The sequence below is a fragment of the Symphalangus syndactylus genome, chromosome 22, assembly GCF_028878055.3.
Source record: "Symphalangus syndactylus isolate Jambi chromosome 22, NHGRI_mSymSyn1-v2.1_pri, whole genome shotgun sequence".
Classification (NCBI taxonomy): Eukaryota; Metazoa; Chordata; class Mammalia; order Primates; family Hylobatidae; genus Symphalangus; species Symphalangus syndactylus.
Genome location: NC_072444.2, coordinates 60,866,712 through 60,887,567, shown reverse-complemented (window position 1 = coordinate 60,887,567; position 20,856 = coordinate 60,866,712).

Sequence of the window (20,856 nt, the reverse complement as noted above, 5' to 3'; positions counted from 1 at the left end):
TTTTACAGATGGGAAGCTGAGAGCTGAGAGGTTAAATGTCTGATCCAAGATCACAAGCAAGTAAGTGGGATCTGGTGTACCCTCAGGATGCTGTCTCTGAAACCCTGTGTCCTGTGAATTCCACTCCCCAGACACCCCCTTCCACTTCCTGGTGCTCCCCTACCACGCTGCGAGCACCCCCATAGCAGATTTTTAGCCTTCAGTTGGTCTCCTAGGCCAGACCCTGTGTTATCCTGTGATCCCCAGTTCATGGCACAGTGTCTGACTCATAGAAGGTGTTCAGTCAATATTTGTTGAATAAATTGAACTAAACCCGAGACTTCTGACTCTAAACTCATAGTACTGGAATCTATTCCAGCCAAGTCACTGGCTGCAAGAAGTATTCTATATTTACTGAAGATTACTTGGAAAAAATGACAAATATTTAAAAAATGTAAAGAGGCAAATCTCATGATGCAGAGATAATTACAAGCTACATTTTGAGATATTTCCTCCAGCTTTTCTCCCATGAATATGTGTTCTATAGACTGAGATTATAAATGATTTAACATTGGACTATAAACATCTTTCCTCATTATCTTTTTTTTTGAAATCCTCATTTCCAATGATACTGGGAATTTGTATTTCAATATTCAAATACATTCCAATATTATAATATTCAAACATGTATAAGTATCCTAATTTATTCAGCCTTTCTTACTGTTGTTTCTGACTTAATTATCATTTATAAATCTAAGACTAACATAGTTGTGGATGAATCTTTGTTCAAATTTCTGACTATTTCTGTAGGATAAAGTTCTACAAGTGAAATTATTTTGAGTCTTTTACACATTATTGTTAAATTGCTTTCCTGAAAGAATATAGCCTGAATTTTTTTTTAATGACATCAGGCGATTAAGAATATAATACTGAGAGGAAGTTTAAGAATTATCTACCAAAAACCAAATCACTTTATGGATGGGGAAAGTAAGGCCCAAGAATGGTTTGTAAAAAGTCACACTGACATTGGGTTAACATATTTAAGAAGAAATAAAAAAAAAGATTAAGATGAATTGACATTCTTAAGATATAAGTAAAGTCACAAAATACCAGAGAAATTAGTTTAAAACATGGGCCATGCTCATCTGGCCAAGGGCAAAAAGCACATTCAAGGAAGCTCTCTGTTTCTAACTGTACAGTCCTCCTCTTCCCAATAACTTGGGTCCTCCTCTGTCTCTGACTGACTCTCAAGGGAGTCAGCTACAGTCCTCATATCCCCACCTTGACTCCTGACCAAATTATCAGTCCGCAAATATCTTAGGAAGCTTTAATTGAGCACCTACTAGCTGCCAAACCTTATGATAGGTATTGAGGACAGAATGGTGAGCAAGAGAGACAGAGGCTCTGCCCCTAAAGGGCTTTTATGCTAATGTTAGAAAACTGACCACAAAATGTAAATAAGGTAAGTTCAATTAGTGACCAATGCTATAACTAAATAAAATTAGACAAGATATATTTGCCATAATGGGGAGAGCAGCTGTATCTAGAGTGGTCAAGCATGACTTTTCTGAGAAGGTAATGTTTGAGTTAAGATTTAAATGACAGCTGGGCACGGTTGCTCACACCTGTAATCCCAGCACTTTGGGAGGCCAAGGCAGGTGGATCATGAGGTGAAGAGATTGAGACCATCCTGGCCAACATGGTGAAACCCCATCTCTACTAAAAATACAAAAATTAGCTGGGCGTGGTGGCGCATGCCTGTAGTCCTAGCTACTTGGGAGGCTGAGGCAGAAGAATCACTTGAACCTGGGAGGCGGAGGTTGCAGTGAGCTGAGATCGTGCCACTGCACTCCAGTCTGGTGACAGAGTGAGACTCCATCTCAAAAAAAAAAAAAGATCCAAATGACAACAAGGAACAGCCATTGAAAGATCTGTGGGAAGTGGTCTAATCCAAAGACTCAGCAGAAACAAATGGCCTGTCCAAAGAACAGAGGAAAACAAGCAGAGACAGAGGAAAGGGAGAGGTAGGCAGAGGTGAACTCAGGCAGGCCCTTGAGGGCCACAGTGGGTTTTACTCAGGTTACTGTGAGAAGCCATAGGAGGCCTGTAAGCCTGCGAGCTGAGTGCTGTGCTTTCCACCTTCTGGCTGTTGGGTTCACCGATGGAGAGAACATGGATACCTGAAGACGGTCTGAGGATGAAGCCCCCGAGAACCCAGAATTGATAGGCCTTATAGGCAGAAGACAATAAAGGAGACTGCCATGTGTCTCATCTAGGGAGGAGGAGAATCAAGACACTGGGGTCTTTGGGAAGCTCAGGGAAGAAAGTGTTTGAAGAAGGAGGATGTGACCAATAGCATCCAACACAGCTGAAAGGATGAACTAGGTCAGGATATTTGACCGTGGGCTTTGGCAAAATGAAGATCATTAACGACTTTGAACAAAGAGAGTTCAGACAAATGGTGGTGCATGTGGAAAGCCTGAATGGAGTGGGCTGAGGAGAGAAAGGGAGGTGAGTAAGTGGAGATAACAAGTACAGCCGCCTCTTTCAAGGAGTTTTGCTGTGAAGAACAACAGAAATGGGGCTGTCACTAACATGGAGTGTGGTCAAGGGAGGTTTTGTAGCAGCGCCATCCGATAGAACCTTCTGTAATGATGCAAATGCTCTGTATCTGCTATTGGACACTCGGAAGGGGGCTGGTAGCACTGAGAACCTGAAGTTTAAATTTCATTTCATTTCAATTAATTCAAATTTAAATTTAAATAGCTACATGTAACAAGGATTGTAGCTACTGTTTTGTGCAACACAGTTTGTAGTTGTCATTCTTTTTGTTGTTGTTGTTGTTGAGGTGGAGTCTTGCTCTTGTTGCCCAGGCTGGAGTGCAATACCACAATCTCGGCTCGCTGCAATCTCAACCTCCCAGGTTCAAGCAATCCTCCTGCCTCAGCCTCCCAGTAGCTGGGATTACAGACATGTGCCATCACGCCTGGCTAATTTTTGTATTTTTAGTAGAGACAGGGTTTTGTCATGTTGGCCAGGCTGGTCTTGAACTCCTGATCTCGTGATCTGCCTGCTTCGGCCTCCCAAAGTGCTGGGATTACAGGTGTAAGCCACCACTCCCGGCAGTAGTTGTCATTCTTTTAAGGAATGATATTAAGACACACCTGTATCCTGATAGTAATCATTACATGCATTAACTTGACAGGCCTGAGTAACTCTGGATTCTGGGTGACTCTTTCGGCCACCACCATCCCAACATCCTTACATCTGTTGGTGTTTGACACATAGCTTGTGTTTTACAGTAAGAAAGCAAAATCCATTCTTTATGGTCAATTTTGTGAACTGTGATAGTCCCAGGTGGATCACTTTAATCTCTGTGTGCCTCAGTCTTTCCACCTAGGACCAACGTTTGGCATGAGACTACCTCCATTCCATTTTCTAAGGAAAAACGAGATGATGTCCTTGTTGGGTCTAGTGAGAATGGCAGTATGGTAAGTGATTAGGAACACAGGCTTTGGACAGAGCAAGCCACAGGGATTCAACTCCCACTTCTTCTATGTATTAGCTGTGAAAACTTAAGTGAACTGCATGCACTTCTCTCAGTTCCTACATCTGTAAAGTGGAGAAAATAAGAGTCTAGGGTATGTTGAGAATCAAATGAGATCATGTGGGCACAATGCCTACCTGGCGTATGGTAGGCATTTAAGCTGACATTCAGGAGACCAACTCTGGAAGCACCATCATGCTCTCATTCTAATGTTGGTTTAAGGAAGCTGATGCCTCCGTGTATTTGTTTATCATCTGAAAAGTAGGTGCATGGTTTACATGACACTTGGATATCTCGATTTCCTACACCAGGAACCCTGGGTTAGGAAAGTTTCTCTAATTTGCAGCATGGGGTTCCTTCCTGAGGGTGAGTGCAAGGACAGGACGGCTTGGAGAGTTTCTCCAGTAAACATTACCTACTACTGGATGACTTATTATTTTTCCCAGACCCTTATCCTCCAGCACTGCCCACTTAACCCAAGAGACTTACTGATAATGCTGAGCCCAGCGGCTGGGCCAGCAGTCATCTGTTTGGAACGTCAAATGAATGCCCCCCACCGCCAGACCCTACTTTCTCCACATAGTGCTGCAAGTCTTCCTTGCTCCTGATAAAGACTTTGACGAACGTCTTGCCTGTTAACAAATAGCTTTTGATTTTGCCTGAGTTTGATCTTTATTTTGTCCTTATTCATCAGGCCTTTCTAAATGGGTTCTTTCACACTCCTCAGATTAGCCTAAAGGAAACCCCCTGAAACAATGGGCTCTATTCTCCCTGGATGCAGGGAGTGAGCTGTCAAAGACCACATAGGGCTTCCTGCAGGGCCGTGAGAGACAACAAGGGTTGGTGATGCTCCCAGCACTAGTGAAAAGTGAACTCATCCAGCTTCAAAAGCAGTGACCTAGAGGGGAAAGCAGGGCTACAGCACACAGGCCTTGGGTCCAGTAGGACAAGCCTCACAATCCCTCCAGAGGAAGCTTGCCTCCCTCAGACACACAGCAGCCTCTTCCTGGGAAAGGCCAGGGTCATCATCCCTGTCCAAACACCAGAGCCCACCTCCCACTGGCAGAACAGGGAACTAGCCAGTATGATTTCAAGGGGTGGAGTGTATACTGGTGCCTAAAGCTGGTATGTTTCAAAAATTATTCCGTTGAGACTTTTTCTTCCTTTGGGAAATTGGCTCTCCTTGACCTCGTGGGACCGTACCCATTTCTCCTACCTACCTTGACACCTGTTGCATAGTCCAGCCCAGCTCATTAGAATCTCATCCTTCTGGACACTGATTGTTCCAGTGAATAACACATAATTCGCCCAGGACCAATCAGAATGCAAAGTTTTGTTGGAGAGAGAGAGAGAGAGAGGTTGAGAGGGAGATACCTCCATCTTTCTCCTTCAAAGTTCAAGTAGCCAGAGTCTCTCTTTGCTGACACACGTAGGGAGTTAGGAGATGAAGACAGACACAGTCCTAAGGACATAATCTGAGCCCCTGAATACAGCCGCACCTGAATGGCTGGAGTTTTATCTACTCCTTTGGACTTCATAGCTGTGTCTGCTAATAAGTAATCTTTTTTTGCTTAGGCTATTTTGAATCAGTATTCTGACACTTGCAACTGAGGGGTCATAAAGCTGAAAGAATAACATCCAAGGCCAGGTGCAGTGGCTCATGCCTGTAAATCCCAGCACTTTGGGAGGCCGAGGTGGGCAGATCACCTGAGGTCAGAAGTTCGAGACCAGCCTGGCCAACGTGGCGAAACCCCATCCCTACTAAAAATACAAAAATTAGCCAGGCATACTGGCACACAGTAGCCTGTAATCCCAGCTACTGGGGAGGCTGTGGCAGGAGAATCGCTTGAACCCTGAAGGCAGAGGTTGCGGTGAGCCAAGACTGCACCATTGCACTCCAGCCTGGGCAACAAGAGTGAAACTCTGTCTCAAAAAAAAAAAAAAAAAAAATCCAAGTTTCCATCAGAATTTGTGGACAGAGATGGACATGATGAAGGAATATGTGCTTGACAATGGTTTTAAAGATAAATTGCAGTATAGGCACCAGGTTGGGACCCTGTTGCCATAATCTAGGCATCTGTCTTTTTCATTTTAAGCAAAGTCAACTCTAAATGATTAGGTAGAAAGGGAGTTTGTTACAACCCCATCAAAAAGTGGGCAAAGGACATGAACAGACACTTCTCAACAGAAGACATTTATGCAGCCAAAAAACACATGAAGAAATGCTCATCATCACTGGCCATCAGAGAAATGCAAATCAAAACCACAGTGAGATACCATCTCACACCAGTTAGAATGGCCATCATTAAAAAAGCAGGAAACAACAGGTGCTGGAGAGGATGTGGAGAAATAGGAACACTTTTACACTGTTGGTGGGACTGTAAACTAGTTCAACCATTGTGGAAGTCAGTGTGGCGATTCCTCAGGGATCTAGAACTAGAAATACCATTTGACCCAGCCATCCCATTACTGGGTATATACCCAAAGGACTATAAATCATGCTGCTATAAAGACACATGCACACGTATGTTTATTGCGGCACTATTCACAATAGCAAAGAGTTGCAACCAACCCAAATGTCCAACAATGATAGACTGGATTACAAAAATGTGGCACATATACACCATGGAATACTATGCAGCCATAAAAAATGATGAGTTCGTGTCCTTTGTAGGGACATGGATGAAACTGGAAAACATCATTCTCAGTAAACTATCGCAAGGACAAAAAACCAAACACCGCATGTTCTCACTCGTAGGTGGGAATTGAACAATGAGAACTCATGGACACAGGAAGGGGAACATCACACTCCGGGGACTGTTGTGGGGTGGGGGGAGGGGGGAGGGACAGCATTAGGAGATATACCTAATGCTAAATGACAAGTTAATGGGTACAGGAAATCAACATGGCACATGGATACATATGTAACAAACCTGCACATTGTGCACATGTACCCTAAAACCTAAATTATAATAAAAAAAAAAAAAGAACGTAGAAAAAAAAAAAAAAAGAAAGGGAGTTTGTTTAAAGGATATGGGAGACCCAGGCTCTACAACTTGCTCAAGTAATTTCTAACATTTAGATGACCCCACTCACAAACATATTTTCTTGTTCTTGAAAGTATCTGAACTATGATTCAACAGATATAAAAATATATTTATTTAAAAATGTACTGTAGACATATTCATGACATGAGTCATATTGAATAACTAATTATTAACACCAAATAAGCTGCAAGAACCATATTATTTTTCTCATGTATCATAAACATCACATGATATAGGGCCAAATAAAATTGTTAAGAAGACTGGAGAATACTCTTAAAGCCAAACTTCTAGAGATAGTACCCACTTCCTTGCAGAACTGGTCTGATAAGATCATCACAAGGGCTACTACCAACCACCAGGCATGTCAGCTTGCACTGCCGTTTATGCACCACTTCTGAGTAATTTTTGAGCCTGGAACTCAAATTTACTCCAGTCTCTGCTGCTGCCAACCACTTTGTGACTTCCAAACGAGGAGCGATGTGACCTTGGCCTCTGCCTTTGTTGCTGGTATGGTATCCTTTCCTCACCAGCTGCTGAGTCTAAACCTGGCCCCAGCATGGCTGATTAGTACCATGTTATGGACTGAATTTTGGCCTTCCAAAATTCATATGTTGAAGCCTTAACCACCAGTGTGAACTGTATTTGGAGATAGGGCCTTTAAACAGATAATTAAAGTTAAATAGGGCCATAAGGGTGGGGCCCTAATCCAATATGACTGGTGTCCTAAGAAGAGGCAGAGATACCAGGGGTGACTGTGCACAGAGAAAAGGCCATGTGAAGACACAACAGGAAGGTGGCCGTCGGCAAGCCAAGCAGAGAGGCCTCAGAGAAATCAGCTCCGCTGGCATACTGATCTTGGACTTCCAGCCTCCAGAACTGTGAGAAAATAGATTCTTGTTGTTTAAGCCAGCCAGTCTGTGGTATTTGGTTATTGAATGCCCTGTAATAAATAAATACAGTGGATTGAGGCCTGTGCCTTTTCTTTACCTGTAAGGAGCCCGGGAGGTAAGAGCACTAGTAGCACTAAGAACAAATTCAAGAGACCTCAAAAATAAGGATAAAAGAAGATTTGGTAATTGATTAGGGAGTGGGGTAGTGAAGGCAGAGAGTGAGTCGAAGGTCTCTCAGATTTAGAATTCAGGGGCTGGAAAATTGATAGTGACATAGTAAAAAGGGAGAGAAGTTGCACAAAGAATTAACTCTGGGAGGGGTGCCATTCTGTACATTTTGAAAATATAGTGGCATCCAAATGGATATTAGAAGTGGGAGTCTGAGGCAGGACACGCAGCTGAACTCTAGTGTGTGGAGGTAAAAGCTGAAGCTGTAAGGATAGCAGTTTGAGGGGCAGAGATGCAAGATCTTGAGAAAGTCCAGGGGAGGTAGTGGGAAGGGGACAGATCAGCTCGATCAGTTAGAGTAATCTAATCTTTGTTGCAGTAACAAAAAGCCCTAAAATTTTAGGGGCCATAAAGATTTATTTCTTGTCCTGGTTCATGTGTACGAATGTTGGCTGGTGCCTTCGCTCACCATAATCCCTCCGGGCTCGAGGCTGACGGAGGCTCCATCTCGAAGTGTGCTCCCGAGATTACAGTGATGATTGTCAGGGAGAAATGAATGTAGCAAATCAGGCACAGGCTCTTGAAGCTTCCACACAGAGAAGCCACTTCCATTCACCTTTTATTGGCCAATATAAAACATACATCCACTCTCAGCCTCCAGGGGATGAGAAGGTATAATCCAATCACACACCCACACAGGAGTAGAAATGGAAGTATTTGGTAAACAGCATTCATGATAACCACAGGAGATGAGGAAGAACGGGAACCAGTAGGAGAGACAGGGTCAGATGGTTTAGACTCTACATTTCAGAGATAGGTGGTGAAACAGCTCAATGTAGGGGCTGCCCACACAAAACAGAAACAGGATCACTCATTGTTTTGTTTACTGGAGGAGAGGTCATGGATGTTTGTGTGTAAGCGTGTGTGTGTCTCATGTTATTTTGTTTGCGTTTGGTTTTTAGTGTACAGCATCTGGCTTCCCTTCCTATTTGGGAGTATTTCTCCCTTGGCGTAAACTTAGGGGAAGAGCCTGAGGCCAAATGTCTTCTCTTGCCACCCAAAGGAATTAAGGCATAGGCAAGTGACCTGGACAGGCTCATCATCTTTAAATCTTTAGTAAGTTAATAAGGTGGCTTAAATCTTCTTGCGGTGTGAGACCATACCGCAGTCCAGCAACGCAGAGGTGATGTCCAAGCCCACCCATTCCAGGTGAAAGACCAGCTTTCCAGCCTTCAGGACTACTGTGTTTGCTGTCCACACCCAAACCCACACATTGGGTTGGTTCTACAAGCTCTGATACACTCTCAATAAATAGATTAAGATAGTTAGAGTTGGTCTCAAGTTCTTGGATCCAAGAGCACCCTCAAGTCTACACCAGAGTGAGGTCAGAAGGTGTAGTCAGAGTTAGGCAGCTTCTCACACTGTTAGCCAGATCCCCTGATGATGGTTTCACAGTTATCTAGATATAAGAAAATGGAAGAGAACAATTGTTAAAAATCATTGTTTCTAAAACAGCAAGACATACAATGATGGGAGCAGTGATGGAAGGGAAGTAATTTAGAATCATCTGGGAGAGATTTTTGAAATTACATTATCTGCCTTCCAACCCTTACATTCAGTTAGATCAGGAGTGGAAATATATATAGTAGACCTTCATAATTTCTTTGACTGTCCAATAGCTGAGTCTCCTTCCTCTGCTTGGGAACCTCCCCATTGTATGTCTTGGTGGGAAGTAGGGCCTGCCTCCAACCACAATGCTGAAAATGTCACACACTCACCATCTCATCCCCTAGTAGCTGCAGTACATGGACTAGGCTCAGCCAACTGGATGCTCCTATCCAGGACTTTGGATTTGAAGCAAATGACACAGAAAGGGTTCAGGATTCAGCGGCATTGGCGACATTGTCAGTGCAGCAGGTGCTGTGGCGGTGGCAGTAGTAGTCTTGCTAGTTAGGCATGAGTTGGGGGTACTGACTCCCTAGGCTATGTCAGTTCCCATTCAATTTCCAACCAGGTTCTTCAGTCTTCCTAGGGATCAGGGGAGGTCCCTGATACACTTCCAGTGAATTTCTTTTCTGCTTAAGCTAATGTGAAGTTTAATTTTATGGGTCAATTTGGCTGGACAACAGTGCTAGATATTTGGTCAAACATGACTCTGGATGTTTCTGTGAGGGTTTTGGATGAGGTTTACATTTAAACTGGTGAACTTTGAGTAAAGCAGATTGCTTTCCATAATGTGGTGGGCCTCCTCCAGTTATCTGAAGGCGTGAAGAGAATAAAAGTCTGGTTTCTCACAGGCAAGAGGAAGTTTTATAGCAGAAATCTTTGGACTTGAATTGATGCATTGCAGGGAGCCAAAGGCTCATGGGACGTGACCAACTCGGCATTCTACTGGAGGCTATATGATCAAACAGCAAACTGTTTATCATGAATGCAGGATGTGAGCAAACTCATGACTGCTCCTGCCAACAAAAGGTTTGCTGGAGGCAATCACTCCCTGGCACGGAGGCTATCTACTGTGATATCTAGAGCCTGTTGTTCAAGGATGCAGTCTTGCAAGCCTACTCTGGGCTGAGCAGCTGACCCCTTCTTCCACCCTCCTTCTCACTATCTCTTTTGCCTAACAAATACGGAGGGCTGTGTAAAGCTTGGGGCCCTTGTCCACTAGAGGCAAGGTGCCCCTGACCCCTTCTTCCAAATATACTCTTTTGTCTCCTGTCTTTTATTCCCACATTCGCACCCCTTTGTTCAGTCCACCTAGGTCCGTGCAGATTACAAGTGGTGACCCAGAACAGGGACTCCAGCGATGTCCAACAAGTGGCGTCTGAACACGGGACTACGAGGACGTGAACAAAGAAGGTCTGCTGGAGCAGTGGAACTGAAATTGACAAACGAACAGGGACCCTGGGACGAGTCTGCCAGCAGCAGATAAAAGGTCAGCGCCCTAAAGAGGTACTAGGAGCAGTGCTTTAAAGAAGTGTTGGGAATGGGAAGTATCTGAATCAGGGTAACAAGGGGAAGAATTTGTCTATTAAAGAAAAACATTATGTGCAGTTGCTTAAAGTTCTGTTGAGACAGTCTGGAGCGCAGATTAATTCACAGACACCAACTAACCTCCTGCAGAAGCCACAGAAGGTTATTACGCATAACCCATGGTTTCCACAGGCAGGCACTCTTGACGTGGAAAATTGGGATACAGCAGGAGAAGGATTAAAACAGGCTCACCAAAAAGGTCTTAAAGTTGATTCTTCTGTTTTCTTCACTTGGAGTTTAGTTCATACTGTACTTCTGCGATTATCTCCTTATTAATCTGCAGGAGAGCAGGATGAATCTAAAAATCAGAAAGAATCTGTTGTCCCACAGCTCCAATTAAAAATAAAAAACAGGAGAGGGAGGATAAAAATTGGCCTATACCACCTCCTCCAGTTGCAGAAACATCTGTACCACCTCCTTCGGTGGCAGAAATAGAGACCCCAATACAAAGAAATTTACGCTCTGCTGCCATAGCTGGAGAGCCCTTAGGACCTTGTGCTATTCCTATTTCCGTAAGGCCTGATCCAAACAATCCACAGCAGGTTATTCATGAACACACTCCACTAGAGTTTAAGTTGTTAAAGGAATTAAAAGTGAGTGTGGTAAATAATGGCATACAGAACCCATTCACCTTAGGATTGCTAGAATCTGTGTTTGGTGCTCTGCGTCTTTTACCCTTTGATGTGAAACACTTGGCACGAACTTGCTTGTCCGCTAGTGCGTATCCAACATGGAATTTAAATTGGCAAGGAATGGGTGCAGGCCAGGCTAAACAGAACCGTGTTGCTGGACACGCAGACACTACAGAGGATATGCTATTAGGTAATGGCCCTTATTCAGACCTAGAACGTCAAATGGCACTCCCAGACGCTGTTTATCAGCAGTGTGCACAGGCCGCTAAACCCACGTGGGTCACAATTCCTGAAGAAGGAGTCCCAGTACAGTCCTTTTTACATATCATACAGGGGTTGCAGGAACCCTATACACAATTTCTTGCAAGATTACAAGAGGCAGTGAAGCGTCAGATTCCTCATACCACGGCTGCAGAAATGCTAACCTTAACTCTAGCTTTTGAGAATGCAAATACGGACTGTAAATGTGCACTGGCGCCCATGAGGTGTACAAAAAACTTAGGAAATTTTCTCAGAGCTTGTCAGGATGTAGAGCTTGTCGCTCTGCAATGTTAGCTTAAGGAATGGCTAATTTAGCAGTTGACAAATCTAAAAGGAGCCAAGGGTCAAATCCTAAAATGGGAAAATGTTATGATTGTGGAAAAACTGGACATTTTAAAAAGGAATGCCACCAGATCTCAGGACAGAAAGGACCTTACAATGCGGTGCCCCACCAAGCAGAAAAAAATGCCAGGACTTTGTCCTCGCTATAACAAAGGAAATCAATGAGCTAATCAGTGCCGCTCAAAATTCATCAGAATGGCACCCCCCTGCCAGGAAATGAGACGGGGGGCCTGGACCCGGGCCCCACAGACAATGAAGGCATTCCCAGTTCAGACCTCAACTCCATTTGGGGGATGGGTTCCCAGAGGCACATTGATTCCCTCACCCCAGGAACACCAGGAAGTGCAGGATTAGATCTACCCGCCAGAGAAAGAATCATGTTGGTGGAGACAAACCTATCAAACCTATCAAAGTTCCCACTGGCATTTGGGGACATTTACCAGCAGGATATATGGGACTAATTTTAGGCAAAAGCCGCCTTAACTTGCAAGGCATTACTGTAGTCCCAGGAGTGATTGACTCCGATTATGAAGGATAAATTCAAATAGTTTTAATGTCACAAGATCTTTGGGTTTTTGAACCGGGAGAATATATTGCTTAATTATTGCTTATTCCCTGCAAATTACACCCTTCACCATGAAAGGAGAAGTTAGGAAATAAAGGGCTTGGGAGCACAACTACAAGGGAAATCTATCTATCCCAACCCATAGCCTCTAATAGACCCACTTGTGTAGTACAAATTAAAGGAAAGAAATTTTATGGGCTTATACGGATACAGGACCTGATGTATCAGTAATATCTAAAGATAATTGGCCGCCATCCTGGCCCTTGCAATTAGCTTCTACGTCCCTAGTGGGAGTAGGAACAGCTCAAAGTGTTCAACAGAGTGCTGAGATTTTATCTTGTCTTGGTCCAGATGGACAGTCATGTACTTTTCAGCCTTATGTTGCAAGTATAGCCATCAATTTAAGGGGTCGAGACTTACTTACAGCATGGGATATGAAACTTACAAATGAAAACTTTGATAACCCAGGATTTAAAATGTTGAAGAACGTGGGACATCGGAAGGGAAAAGGTTTAGGAAAATTTCTTCAGAGAAATCCTAACCCGATATCAGTAACTGGAAAAAAAGACAGAAAAGGGCTAGGACGTCAGGATTTCTGACGGCGGTCATTGATATTTCTCCTCCACCCACTGCCTTACTATTAGAATGGCTCAGTGACAAACCTGTGCAGGTGGATCTATGGCCCCTAACACAGGAGAAGTTAGATACCTCTGGTGCTTCAACTCAGTGCTCAGAGCTAACTACTGTCATTCAGGTTTTATAGCTCACAGCTTCAGATCCCATCAACATTGTCTGTGATTCAGCTTATGTTGTAAATGTAGCCAGTTGCATAGAAACTGCTACAGTTAAAAGTACACTAGACCCAGAACTGCTTAATTTGTTTCACTTATTCTCATATGCTGCATGTTACATGCCAAACAGGTGAGACAGCTGGTCACGTAGGGTGACATTGTCTGTCACTATTTGCTTATATGGGAATACCTAAACAATTAAAAACTGACAAGGGACCCACTTATACTAGTCATGCTTTTCAAAATTTCTTACAACTTTGGGCTATAACCCATAAAACAGGAATTCCTTGTAATCCTAGAGGATGAGGCATTATAGAATGGGCACATCAAACATTACAACACATGTTGAAAAAACAAAAAGGGGGTATAGGAGGCCAGCTACCACCTCAATCAAAACTACATTTATCCTTATTTACTTTAAATTTTTGGACTCCTGGTGTGGATGGTAAGACTCCAGCAGAAAGACATTGGCAAGTGTTAGAGGAAAAGAGGAAAGTTTATCCAAAAGTGTTATGGAAATCCCCAGAAGAAGGACAATGGAAAAGTCCAGTGGCTTTACTGACACGGGGAAGAGGATATGCTTGTGTTTTTACAGGAGATGGATAAACCGTGTGGGTGCCCTCAAGGTGTATGCCACCATGGAATGGGAGACTGGAGGAACCCAGGTTGGCCAACCATGGGCTTGGTCCCTCCGGTACGAGCCATGAGTCAGCTGAGCCTGAGTGCAAAGACAGAGAGAAGGCCGACCAAACACACGACACAGTTCTAATGTTACATTTGTAAAGAATATCACCACTCAATTTACAGTTTGTGTTTTTAATCCTTATGTCTTTTTAGCAGCTAAGAAGGACCAGCCCCAGGTAAACAATACCCAATTGATCTGTAAATCTTTCCAGTTATATCACTGCACTAATCTTAGCACATTGCAAACATAACATATCTACTTTGATGATTTTAGGTGGCATCCCTGTTAATCTGTCCGAGCCTTGGGCTGCCACGCCTGCTTTGCATTTTGTAAAAATTCTTCTAACTCAGCTTACTCATTGTGCCTGTAGAGCCTTAGGCATGATAATTTTTGCTATCGTTTCCTTGATCACACTAATAACTTCTGTTGTGATATCTTCTGTAGCTTTGCATAGTTCTGTTCAAACAGCTCAGTATGTGGAGAACTGGACGGGCACAGCCGACCAAGCATGGCTACTTCAGAGTAAAATTAACACTGAATTACAAACTGAAGTGGCAATGTTAAAATCCACAGTTCTATGGTTAGGGGAACAAGTACAAAGCTTGCAATTGCAGCAGCAATTGCATTGTCATTTTAATCACACTCATATTTGTGTAACCAACTTAGAATATAACCAAAGTGAGTATCCATGGGACCTTGTGAAAGACCATTTGCAGGGAACTTTCACATCCAATATCACCTTTGATGTTGGTGAATTACAAACCAAAATTCTTGATTTAAATAAACCAACCCAAGAGTTTCAGCCTTCTTTAGAAGACTGGACCAAATTCCAGCAAGTCCTGGAGAGCCTCAACCCTTGGACCTATCTAAGGCACCACATTTACATCTTTTATGTGGTTCTTGGAATAATGTTGTTTTGTCTCTGTCTTCTGTTTATAGTCTGTAAAAGAGGATGGACTGCCAATTGGAGAATGAGAGCTGCCCAGCCTGGCCTTACATTCTTTCAATTAATTCATAAACAGAAAGAGAGATATGCAGGGAGCCGAAGGCCCATGGGATGTGACCAACTCAGCATTCTACTGGAGGCTATATGATCAAACAGCAAACTGTTTATCATGAATGCAGGATGTGAGCAAACTCACGACTGCTCCTGCCAACAGAAGGTTTGCTGGAGGCAATCACTCCCTGGCACCGAGGCTATCTACTGTGATATCCAGAGCCTGTTGTTTGAGGAATACAATATTGCAAGCCTACTCTGGATTGAGCAGCTGACCCCTTCTTCCACTCTCCTTCTCACTATCTCTTTTGCCTAATAAATATGGAGGGCTGTGTAAAGCTCAGGGCCCTTGTCCACTAGAGTCAAGATGCACCCTGACTTCTTCTTCCAAATATACTCTTTTGTCTCTTATCTTTTATTCCTGTGTTTGCCCCTCTTTGTTCAGTTCACCTAGGTCTGTGCAGGTTACAATGCATTAGCTCTTTCCTGATTCTTCAGCCTGATGGCTGTTGGACTTGAACCTCCACATTGACTCTTCCCTGGGTCTCCAGCCTACAGACCCACTCTGCAGATTTTGATCTTGTCAGCCTCCATAATCCTATGAGCCAATTCCTTCAAATAAATATCTTTCCACATGTAGACATATCCCATTGGTTCTGTTTTTCTAGAGAATCCTAACTAATATGGCTAACTAGAGTAGCTTCTGTTATTTGCAGCCAAGATCACTGACCTGTGTATTTTTTTTTTTTTAATTCCTTAGGGAATGCTAGTATATTTCCCACTTTAAGAAATACTTTTCTAAATTACCTCCCTGCTTTATTCCTTTATGTGTTCCTCTGTAAAAGTGTCCTTGGGGAACCCAGGGCACTGGACCCACTAATATAATTTGCCCACCTTGGAAAATGTACAGATGCACCTGTTGTTCTCCCAACCTCTGGGTTATACTTGATAATGATACCTTCTGTTTCTACTGTGCTTTCTTTCTCATTGTGGTAAAACAAACAAACAAACAAAAAACATTTAACATAAAATTTACCATCTTAACCTTTTTTAGGTGGGCGTAAAGTTCAGCAGCGTAGAGTATATTCACATTGTTGTGAAACAAATCTCTAGAACTTTTTTGTCTTCTAAAACCGAAACCCTATACTCATTAAAACAATAACTCTCCTTTCCCCTCCCCTAGTCCCTGGTAACCACCTTTCTACTTTCTGTTTCTATGAGTTTGACAACTCTAGGTACCTCATATAAGCAGAATCATATGGTATTTGCCTTTTTGTTCCAGGCTTATTTCACTTAGAATAATGTCCTTAAGGTTCACCCATATTGTAGCATGTGACAGTGTCTCCTTCCTCTTCAAGACTGAATAATATTCCATTGTGTGTGTATACCACATTTTGTTTATCTGTTTATTTGTGGATGGTAACTTGGGGTGCTCCCACCTCTTGGCTATTGTGAATAATGCTGCTATGAATGTTGGTATGCAAATATCTCTTTGAGACTCTGATTTTGATTCTTTTGGATATAAATCCAGAATCTGGATTGCCGGATTGCTGATGGTTCCTCATAAAATCACATAAAATCACAGGATTGCTGGGTCCTGTGAGGAACCATCACACTGTCTCCATAGGTATTGCACCGCTTATCCATGATGCATTTAGCTCCTCAAAGCAATCTTACAGTTTTAGTTTTGTCCTCACAACCTTATGAGGTAAGTAGAGCACACATTATTATCCCCATCTTGTGGATGAAGTAGTTGAGGCATAAAGGTGTCAAACAGCTTGCATAACATAACAGCTATTTTTTTTTTTTTTTTGAGATGGAGTCTCCTTCTGTCACCCAGGATGGAGTACAGTGGCACGATCTTGGCTCACTGCAACCTCTGCCTCCTGGGTTGAAGTGATTCTCTTGTCACAGCCTCCTAAGTAGCTGGGATTACAGGCACGCGCCACCATGCCTGGCTAATTTTTGTATTTTTAATAGAGATGGGGTTTCACCATGTTGGTCAGGCTGGTCTCAAACTCCTGACCTCATGATCTGCCTGCCTCGGCCTCCCAAAGTGCTGAGATTACAGGCATGAGCCACCGGGCCCAGCCATATAACAGCTATTTTATGGCAAATTGTCTTTGTAGTTCAGTGCACTTTCAATTCACCAGGGACACTCAATCAGAGATACGGGGCAAGTATGAGACCCTCTATAGGTGCTGAATCTGAGGAAAAAATTTTTCATCTGCACCCCCACCTTTGTCCTAAATAAATTGAAAACAATTTCTTTTAATGAGAGCTATTACTGACAGGCACGTATTGTGCACATGACTGGTATAGAAATGAGGAGAAAAAATACAGAGCCACTGTTCCAGACAGCACTGTCTCCCCAGTGACTCTGCTTTGTTTATGTATGTGCTTATTCATTTTTCACCCAAATGCACTCAAAAAAGTATGTATGTGAGGACTGAAATAAACCTAATGATTCTCAGCAAGGCATCAGGAAGTGTGGGGAGATTTTTTTGGTTGTCACTGTGGCCACCTCCAGTTTTCTGGCAATTAGTGAGCAGGGCCAGGGATGTTGAAAGTCTGGCGGTACAGGATAGCCCCACATAAAGAAGAATGGCCCATTCCAAAATGCAGTAGTGCCCACGTGGAGAAAAGCAGGCTCAGGACAAGAACAGAGGTGATGTCAAGGGGGAAATTTAGGGGGCTTTAGGCTAACAGTTCTCCAAGCCACTACAAATAATTGTACAGTCTAAGTAACAATAGTGTGCTTGTCATATAAACATAGTTCAAGCCAAGACCCCCAGCTGGTGTTACTCCAACAGATCTCCACCCCTAAGCCCTCCTAGAAATAAATTCTGAAGTCACCACAAGGATGCCCAGAGCTCAGTACCCTAGAAGTTCTGGAACATTATTTTGACTGCCAAGTTCAAACAATGTTTTCCTTTAAATAACGACAAAAATAAGGTTTTTTTTTTTTAAGGGGTAATTGATAACAAAAACCACTTAAACCCACTGGCTGTTCCAGTGAAAACATGAAATTCCCAGTTTTAAGTCATCTTTTAGATTAGAAAAATCCTATCTCCTCCCAGGCTTCCCCTTGGCAAAGACACTTTTACAAAGAGAAGGCCTCTCTCCTGACAATGTGTGTTTTGCTAGTAACAAAAGGTAATAGAGCCTTTATCTGAAATATTTGTTCCTGGGCCTGGAGCTGGTATTTGCCCCTACTACCTCCGTGTTCACCTTGCATAAACCAAAAGTGAATGTGCACAGTGCCTCTAACCTGAAGATTCATGGCACTGTGCGTCCTCTAATCTTGAACAGATCTAACTCAGAAGAGGAAAGAAAGAAAGAGGGACAAGGTGCTTTCATGCTCATCAGCATTCGCAATTTCCTCTCTCTCCGCTCCTCCTCCCTCAAATCACAGCACAATGAACTAATTCTTTGTGATTGATCGTGGCCTGTAGATAACTGAGTGTACTTTCTGGCTTTCATATTCCCTTGTCTGTCTCACAAAGCAATCTAAAATGCTGCTTAGAAGAAGAAAAAAAAAAGCTGGCCTAAACCTGAAAACCTTAAATGCCCATGTAGAGTGTGTTCTAAAGCTCGATTTCAAGTAACTTCTTCCCCCTTATGTTTTATAAAAGGGGGAAAACAATCTGACTTCTTCAGTTACTCTTTCAGAATCACAGTAAGAAAAGAATGTGAATGGTTTGGAAATGAGCATGCTGCCCATCCCTGTCCCACCCTGGAAGCCATGAACATTTTCACTGCACGTACACGGATGATCAATTTCTAAGCACATCTTTGTTTTTCTTAAATAGCTGCATTATTCGTCTGATGTTGAAAATGGCATCTGCACTGTATGTAATTTCCATACTCGCTTGGCACCATCAACTGCCTTTGATGACACTCAGGACTGCATCTTTTTTGTCTCCTCCTTCCCTCCAGCTGCAAGACCCAGATGTCAGGTTCAGGGATGCATTTTCTCTGGCAGGGATATCTGGCTCCTCTCGGCAGTCCCTAAGTTGGTGGCTATAATGGAACGGCCAGCAAAATAGCAGAAGATCACACTAAAGACGGGATTCAGATGGCTTTTTGAATACGAAAAACAGAGTCCGAATCTGGGAAGAAAAACATATTTCTTATGTCTCTAATTATAAGCCAGGCAAGTGGCAGGCCGTGCCTGAACAAATTGCACCACCCTCCGGCCCCCCCGCCACTATTTGTCTGCTGCTTGTCCATTTTCCCCTCTTGACGGTTTTTTATCTCCCCACTCTGCATCTGAAATCAGCAGCTGGGTACAATGAAGGGTTTGCCTAAGTTAATCCAACCTGGGGTAGTGACAGGATCAGGCCTGATGTAAAATATGTGGACAGGGAAAAGAAAAAAGAAAGGAAGGAAGGGAGGGAGGGAGGAAGGAAGCCAGCTTAAAGGAATTGGCCAGGCGTAACAAGGATAAAGAACAGAAGACTACCCAGTACCTCTATGCCCGAGGAGGCAATTTGTAGCAGCATTCAGGTCACCTGGGCATTGGGACATCACAATTAGCTTTCCTTTTTGAAGCAGCCTTTGTAAATATGAATGTAGATCAAGCACCAACCTGCCCATGGTCCCAGCCTGGCTTACGCTGAGTCTAGCTTCAAAAGCATCTTGAATAAGTCGTAAACTCAAAGAACCATGCCCCAAAACACTACATACCAGTGGGGGCTGTGTCAGACCAGGAGGTGAAGAGAATCTCAAGCCATAAGGGGATCTTGTGGTGTCTAATTATTTTTTTTCCCTTTCCCAGCCGCTGTGCTGGACAGAGCGGTTGTGCAGGGCAGAGTTTGGAAGCTTCCCACAATCAACTCCGTCTCCTGAGTGCCCACCCAGCCGCCCCACACTTGCTGCCTCTGAACAATCCCAACAGTTCAAAGGAGTTCACTGAAACTCAATTAGTGACAGCCTGTCTCCCAGGCCAAAATCCAGGTTATCCAGTGCTTTTAGAAGTATGAAGTGTTGCATCTTAATGGAATTTAGTGTCCATGAATTCACCCATCCACGGTATGCACCATTTTGTATGCCGCCCTGACATTTCACTGCATGGCCCTTGTGAATCTAGGTTATATCTCTGTCTTAGTCTGTTCAGGCTGCTATAACAAAATGCCACAGATCAGGTAGCTTATAAAAAACAGAAATTCCGGCCGGGCGCGGTGGCTCACGCTTGTAATCCCAGCACTTTGGGAGGCCGAGGCGGGCGGATCAGGAGGTCAGGAGATCGAGACCACGGTGAAACCCCGTCTCTACTAAAAATACAAAAAAAATTAGCCGGGCGTGGTAGCGGGCACCTGTAGTCCCAGCTACTCGGAGAGGCTGAGGCAGGAGAATGGCGTGAACCCAGGAGGCGGAGCTTGCAGTGAGCCGAGATCGCGCCACTGCACTCCAGCCTGGGCGACAGAGCGAGACTCCGTCTCAAAAAAAAAAAAAAAAACAGAAATTCCTATCACACTGTTCAAGAGGCTGGGAGGTCCAAGATCAAGGTGCTGGCAGATTTGGTGTCTGGTGAGGGCCCACTTCCTGGCTCATAGACAGTAACCTTCTCACTCTAACCTCATATGGTAGAAAGGGTGAGGGGTCTCTCTCAGGCCTCTTTTATAAGGGCACTAGTCCCATTCATAAGGGCTCTGTCCCCTTGATCTAATTGCCTCCCAAATGTCCCACCTCCTAATACTATCACTTTTTGGGGTTGAGGATTTCAAGATATGAATTTGAAAGAGCCATAAACATTTAGATTAAAGCAACCTCTGTTTAAGGGAGGTCCACTCCAATGTAGACTAATTCTTTTGCTTCACTCCACGAGACCCTCCTCCATCCTCCATCCGTGAATCTGGAGAATGGACTCAGTGCTTGGGAACACCAGCTGACCAGAAGAGATCAACACCTGCAGGC